We start from the raw sequence: 7,747 nt of genomic DNA, 5'->3' as shown, positions 1-7,747 counted from the left end.
TGACATGCTAAACATACTGAACTCGTGCATATCTGATGCACGAGTTCAGTATGTTTAGCATGTCAGTCATGAGATCAAGTTTTAGTTCTTCATGTTCAGTTTAGGTTCTATTGTCTTGTATCCCTTCTCAGTAAATTCTCATTCGAGGATGAATGTTTCCAAGGGGGAGATATTGTAATACCCCGCATGTTTCTAAGCTAGGAAGTGAATAAGTATTTCTACGTATGAAATCTCCTATCCTGTGATTCATAATCGAGTACATGACTTACAATGAATATCCTAGTGATAGGATAGCGTATGATTCATTAAGAATGTTCATATGAGTCACTTAAGGTAATACAAGCTAAGAGTTTTTGAATCCATCAAGTTTTAGTGTTTGATTTTGTAAGGGTCATCTTTGAATGAATAAAACTCAATGTTAGTTTGGTATTGTGGATGATTTAGACCCACTAAATTGAAGAGAATCGAATTAGCTTTCCAACAATACCAATTTCGCCTTAATCCAATACCTGAACAAAAAGTTCTGCTCTTTTTCGTGAGAGACAGTAAGGATAGGCGATTGGTTAGGCGCCGCCCAACCCAAACATAGGCGATTGGTTAGGCGCCGCCAACCTAGCTTAGGCAATCACTTGGGCGCTGCCTAAGTCAGTTCCAGGTGCCAAAAACACTCTGTTTGAGTTATTTTAAGGGTAATTAAGTCTTTTAATACTCCTTACACGTCCCTAAACTTAACCTTACAAAATATATAGCTTCTAAACATATTACAACCCTATTATTATCTCAAAGCCATCATCCAAGAGCACTAAAAGAGAAAAAAAACTAGGGTTGCATAACTAAGCTTGAAGATCCGATTTCAAGGAAATTCCTCCGTCAATCATCAAGAATCTACCTTCTAAGGTATGCATGAGTTGATTTTTAGATCCCTTTCATCCATAAAGCTCAAAATCCCTATTTTTCATTATAAAGTATGATTTTTATATTATTGGGTGTGGATGATCATGTTGTTGATATTGGGTGATTCCCAAGATGGAATCTTTATATGTTTTTCTTGAATTTCATGATATCATATGAGTTGGAAACATATAAATTTGGTTGTTCATGATGTATAATTTGATGATTTCACCTATGCTTAAGATGTGCAGGTAAGGTGTTTCATAAAATGCCTAAGAAACTAGAATTCATGCAATATAGCTAAATTGTGACTAAGTGAAGGATTCATGATATGCCCTTACGTTCCAATGACTTCTATGTTGATAATGTGCCTTGTAAATGTTGTTGGAATACTCATGAACTATTATTATGATATTATGCTATATTTACTTGCAAATCCTACTTATGAAAGATGTATGATAGCTATGCAATCCACATGAACTTCCATGCTATTGGTTTGTGTTGCCAATATGATTATGAAATAAACATGATATTAAGATTGTGTAAGTACTTCCATGTGATATTAAATCCTTTCCATGCAATACATTGTTGATAACCATGCTTAGTATGAGATCCCTACTTATGATATTATAAATTATGGACTCTACTCTTATGATCAAGTCAGTCATGTGTGTTAGTTTCCGTCCATCGAGTCCTGGTGGTACTTGTACCCAAAAACTATAGTTGTGTTCCTAGATCCATGTCATGTTTCACAATATCCAAACTCAAGCTATGATTCCATAGACTTCAGTCAGTCATGTGACTCAGGAAAACCTCATGATCTTAGTCAGTTGTCAAATATCAGTAACATTCAACCAATCAACGGAATTCAGTATGATTAAGTCATGCACAGTCAGTTATTAATGTCTAGTCCCTCCATATGGGAGTAGAGGTTAGCACTAAGTTAACCCAAGGATAGGAACTCACACGCCAGTTCAGGGTGTGATTCTTAGTAGTCATCCTTGTGTTCCAGAACTACGTAGCCAGTGTAGGTTAAAACATCTTAACCCGTCAGATTAGGGTTGATAAGGTGGGTTAACCCATCAGTTTAGGGTTTCCACCGTTCTTCTTGAGTACCCGCCAGATAAAGGTCACTCACAGGCTGTCTTTACCCGTAGCACGGTATTGACACCCCTCTAGTCAGGGCAGAGATTGGACCTCAGCTTAGCCATAACGGCATACATGGGGCATGCCAGTTAAACACTACTTCCCACAGTTTTAGTATCAGTCTCAGTAAAAGAACTCTGGGCGTTCTTTGGATTTCAGTATCTACAGGACTGTTAGATACAGTCGTCCATGTTATCAGTTTCAGTATCAGTCATGACAGTTATCAGTAAATCGTGTATTAGCTTACAAGTCATGCTATTATGTATTCACGGTCCCAATTTCTATATATGTGTGTTTGCACTCGCACGTTCATATTACTCAGTCAGTTTTGTTCATACATGAAACCCTTTATGTTTATCCTACCTTCCTCGTATACTCGGTACTCCAGTTGTGCTGATGCATTTGCACTATGGTGCTTTCTTTTAATGTTACACCATAGGTTTCGAGACACGAGCTCCAACCCAGCAATAGCGTTAGCATTCCATTCACAGAGACACAGTGAGTCCTCATTGATTCAAGGACAATATGATTTGATTCATTTATTAATTTCTTCAGTTCAGTTTTACGGAGTTAGTTAGAGAAATATTCCTTCAACTCCTTATTCAGATAGTTTAGAGGCTTTCAGACTTATGTTCAGATTTACGTTCAGATTGAGTTGTTTTTGGTATTTTCACCCACATAACTGTATTCAATTGAACCTTATGGCCTTACAGTTTTATGTATTCCGCATTATTGTATCATGATTTGCAGTATACAGGTATAGATATCAATCATGCGTTAGATTGTGGTCTCTCGGGCTTATAAGCACCGTGTAGCATTCCGGTTCAGCGAATCAAGGTGTTACAAAGGTTCTTATTTGCCTTCTGATTGAAGCTAAAAATCACACTACGGAATCTTGCAGTCTTGTCGAATGGAAAGGAACGGATGAGGAATTTCTTGGCTAAGTCATCCCATGTAGTTATAAAACTTGTTGACTCAGCATTCAACCAACTCTTTGATTCCCAAAAAAGTGGGAAGGCAAAAAATATCAGTCTCACATAATTTTTGGATACCCCCATAGGTATGAACGTGTCGCTGATCTCCAGATAATTATACAAGTGAAACTATGGATCTTCATACGAAAGGTCAGTGAATTTCCTACTGCCGTGCAAAGTTGCACTATGTTTTGTTTCAACTCAAATCTTTCTCTTATAGAAGGTTTTTGGATGGAAGAGGTAGCATTAGTCGCGAGTGGTATTGCCACTTCACGAACTATCCTATGAGCTCATGGATCTACAACCATGGGTGTAGGGTGCTCTTCCTATTCTTAAATTTGTGGGATTCGGTAGAGAAGTACTACTTATCTCCCTCATTGGTGTAAGCATTGCTTCGATTAGGGGTATGGTTAAACCAACTCCCTATCCCTTACCAGATTACTAACTTGATAAATTTATGCCTTCAATCAAGAAGCTAAGATCAATTGAATAGCACTCACAAAATCAAAAAGTAAAACTAAAAGCAAAGGAGTTGCCAAATGACAAGTCTTCCGCGCCATGAACTTATTGTGCCCAAGCGCACACGTAAGTGTGCAGGTTCCACTAATTTGTAAAATGGCCTTAATAAATCCAAGTATCAATCCCATAGGGACTTCTGTTAAAAAAACTATCCAATTCTTTCTCATCTATAAAGATTTAAGCAAGTTCTAAAGTAACCAAAAGAGTTTGAGATTTGTAAACTAAAAGTAAAGTACATAATACGGTAAAGTCAAGGTTCTTAGACTATAATAAGGAAAACCCAAGGCCAAGGAACTACAAAAAAATTGAAATTTTCTATATAACTTCATTGGTTAGTTTAATTATCTTTGTTGTTGGTTCTCTTCGTTGATATTATGACTATGGCCTTCCGAACCTCTGATAAACTATGTAACTTAGGCCCATAATTACATTGTTGTCGAGGGATGCTAGAACTAACTTAAATCAATTTATATTCATCCCATGTATGAAAAGAAATAGTGTGTAATAGGTATATTCCTATCCTAAACCCAAATCATAACTTCATTCAATTAGATGATTACAATCTTATTCCATCAATCCCACGTTCTACCCTGTCTTTCATCTTTCTGGGTTTGTAATAGAGTTATGCATGTATTCCAAGGGTCAGAAATCCTTAAAATAGTAATAAAAAGGATAAATAAACAACCAACAATGATAAATAACCAAAACATATTCAATTAATGATAAGGGTACTCATGTTCTTGGCCTTAACCACAAAAAAGGGCATTTAGCAACTCATGGACATACACACAATCCCAATCAGTGAATCCATGAAATAATCCTTAAGTAAACTAAAGTAAAGGAATAAAAACCCTAATTAAATCCACCTAAATTATTTTTAAAATCTCTATGGTCACCCAAGGTTGTTACAAAAGAGTTTAAATATCCTATTTATAGTTGGACAACATTGGGCATTTTGAAGTTGCCTCCGTGCCACGCCCTTATCGCATGGCTTAAGGGTCATAGCATAGCATTATCATGGAGGGTTACTTCTACATGCCATTTAAGTTGCAGCCAATGGCGTGCCACACCCTTAATGAAACATCTAGGCAGCATGGAACACCAATGAACCCATAAATTCCAAATTTTATTCCATTGCACTACATGGGTTTGTCCCTTTATTCCAAGCTTTGTGGTAGTGTTTCCTATTGATTTCCAACTTGTGTACCATCTGTATATAATTTTGATAAAATAAAATAGCATCCTATTACATCAAACACAACATGTTAGAGCTCAAAACCATATATAATCCAAGATGATGGACTAGTAAGAAAACTTAGCTCAAGGTAAGAGTACTAGTTTTATCCTTTGATTCTTAGCTTAGTGTTTTGACTCCAGACTCACTAAAAACACACTATAAACCATAAAAATAAATAAATCAATGCTAATATACAAATTTACACAAAGATTACATCATTACACACATGAGGATTCCTCAAAACTAAGCTAAATAAGCCCAAATAATAATACTGAGTTGAGTAAATTCACCTCCCACAGTTAAAGCTTTGTTCATCGTCGAACAACTCTTTATTTAGGCATCTAGATCGTGAGAAGTATCCACTACTACTACTATAAGAAAGACACTCAATATAGAACAACAATGACTACACGAATAGAAAGTTTCATAACAAACATGACTTGTACAATTGAGAACTCAAGAATACTACTTCACAATATCCTATCCTAAAGAATTGACTATCCGAGTTGGCAAAATCATGCATATTACTCAATCATAGAGGTCATAAAAATCCCCGAACTATCATTAAACATGTTCCCTCATAATAAGAGAGTTACCTAGATTTACTCACAAATGCACAATTATCATACAAATGGGTACAAGATTCAAATTACACTCACTAAAAATGCACAAGTTACATAAGATGAACCATAGGCTTTACCTTAGTGTAGTACTCCACTAATATCAAAATGTTAGGACTTGGGATCAAATAGGTCTTTTTGCTATGAATTTTGAAATGAGTCCTGAGATTATTCCTGAGCCTATCCTAGTTTCTACCCCAGTGGGTGATTCGATTATTGCCTAAAAAGTGTATAAAAAGTGTCCTATTACCGTTCTTCATAGAGTCTTATTGGCTGATCTGATTGAGTTAGACATGGTCAATTTTGATGTGATTCTGGGTATGGACTGGCTGTATTCTTCTTATGCCTCTATTGATTGTCAGACTCGAGTGTTCAAGTTTCAATTTTTGAGTGCATCCGTGTTTGAGTGGTATGGGAATTCTGTGTCACCTAGGAGTCATTTTATCTCTTACCTCAAAGCTAGAAAGCTTATTTCCAAGGGGTATATTTACCATTTGGTTAGAGTCAAAGACATTAAGTCTTAGACTCCAACTCTCTAGTCTATTAATGTCATCAATGAGTTTTTTGATGTCTTTCTAGATGATCTCCCAGGGATACCTCCTGATAGAGAGATAGAGTTCAAAATTGATCTTCTTCTTGATACTCAGCCTATTTTTATTTCTCCTTACCGTATAGCCCCTGCAGAACTTAAGGAGTTGAAAGAGCAACTCAAAGATCTACTAGATAAGGGTTTTATAAGGCCCAGTATTTCTCCTTGGGGTGCTCCTGTGTTGTTTGTGAGAAAGAAAGATGGCTCTTTGCGTATGTGCATTGATTACCACTAACTGAATAAAGTCACCGTAAAAAATAAGTACCCCCTTCTGAGAATAGAACTTCATTTCGGCTATTATCAACTCAAAGTTAGGGAGTGTGACATTCCAAAAACTGCTTTCCCAACTTGTTATGGCCATTTTGAGTTTTTTATTATGTCTTTTGGGTTAACTAATGCCCCAGCAGCTTTCATGGACCTCATGAATCGAGTGTTCAGACTATATCTGGATATGTTTATCATAGTGTTCATCGATGATATACTGGTGTACTCCCGTAGTGAGGATGAACATTCTGATAATCTCCGAACTATCTTGCAAACCCTTAGAGATCATAAGTTATTTGCCAAGTTCAGTAAGTCTGAGTTTTGGCTAAGGTCAGTTGCTTTTCTGGGTCATATCATTTCTTTCGAGGGTATTAGAGTTGATCTCCAAAAGATCGAAGCTGTTAGGAATTGGCCTAGACCTATTTCTCCAATTAATATCCAAAGTTTCTTGGGTTTAGCTGGCTATTACCGCTGTTTTGTTGAGGTTTTCTCCTCTATAGCATCTCCCATGACTCGGTTGACCCAAAATAAAGTGAAGTTCTTGTGGTCCGAATCTTATGAGAAGAGTTTTCAGGAGTTGAAGAGTCGACTCACTTCAGCCCCTATTTTGACTTTGCCTGATGGTGTTGATGGTTTTGTGGTGTAATGTGATGCTTCGAGAGTTGAGTTGGGTTGCGTATTGATTCAGAAGGGTAAGGTGATAGCTTATGCTTCTAGACAGTTGAAACCCCATAAGAAAAACTACCCCACCCATGACCTTGAGTTGGCTGCTATTGTGTTTGCTTTGAAAATCTGGAGACATTATTTGTATGGTGTCCATGTTGATGTTTTCACTGATCATAAGAGTCTGCAGTATGTGTTTACACAGAGAGAATTGAATCTTAGGCAGAGACGATGGTTAGAATTATTAAAGGACTATGATATAAGTGTGCTGTACCATCTGGGCAAGGCCAATGTTGTGGCGGATGCCCTAAGTAGAGGGTCCATGAGTATTGCTTCACATGTGGTAGAAGGTAAGAAAGAGTTGGAACGTGATGTACATCGTTTGGCTAGATTGGGGGTTAGGTTGTTTGACTCTGCTGAAGATAGTATAGGGGTTCAGAGTAGTTCCGAATCCTACTTGGTTTCAGAAGTGAAGGAAAAACAATACTTAGATGCTATTTTGGTCAGACTAAAAGAGTCAGTCAAGGAACAAAAAGTAGAGGTTTTCTCCCAAGGGGGAGATGGTGTGTTGAGATTGCAGGGTAGATTATGTGTCCCGAATGTTGATGATTTGAGATGGAGGATTATGGCTGAAGCGCACGGGGTGCGATATTCTATTCATCCTGGTGCCACCAAGATGTACCAAGACTTGTGGGATATCTATTGGTGGAGTGGCATGAAGAAAGATATAGCAGCATTTGTAGCTAAGTGTGCAACATGCCAACAGGTTAAGGTTGAACACCAAATACCTGGTGGTATGATGCAAGAGTTTAGTATTCCCACCTGGAAGTAGGAAGAGATAAAT

This window comes from Capsicum annuum, chromosome 4, assembly GCF_002878395.1.
Source record: "Capsicum annuum cultivar UCD-10X-F1 chromosome 4, UCD10Xv1.1, whole genome shotgun sequence".
Lineage (NCBI taxonomy): Eukaryota > Viridiplantae > Streptophyta > Magnoliopsida > Solanales > Solanaceae > Capsicum > Capsicum annuum.
The sequence above is the reverse complement of the archived record's forward strand: the minus strand, read 5'-3'. Positions refer to the sequence as shown.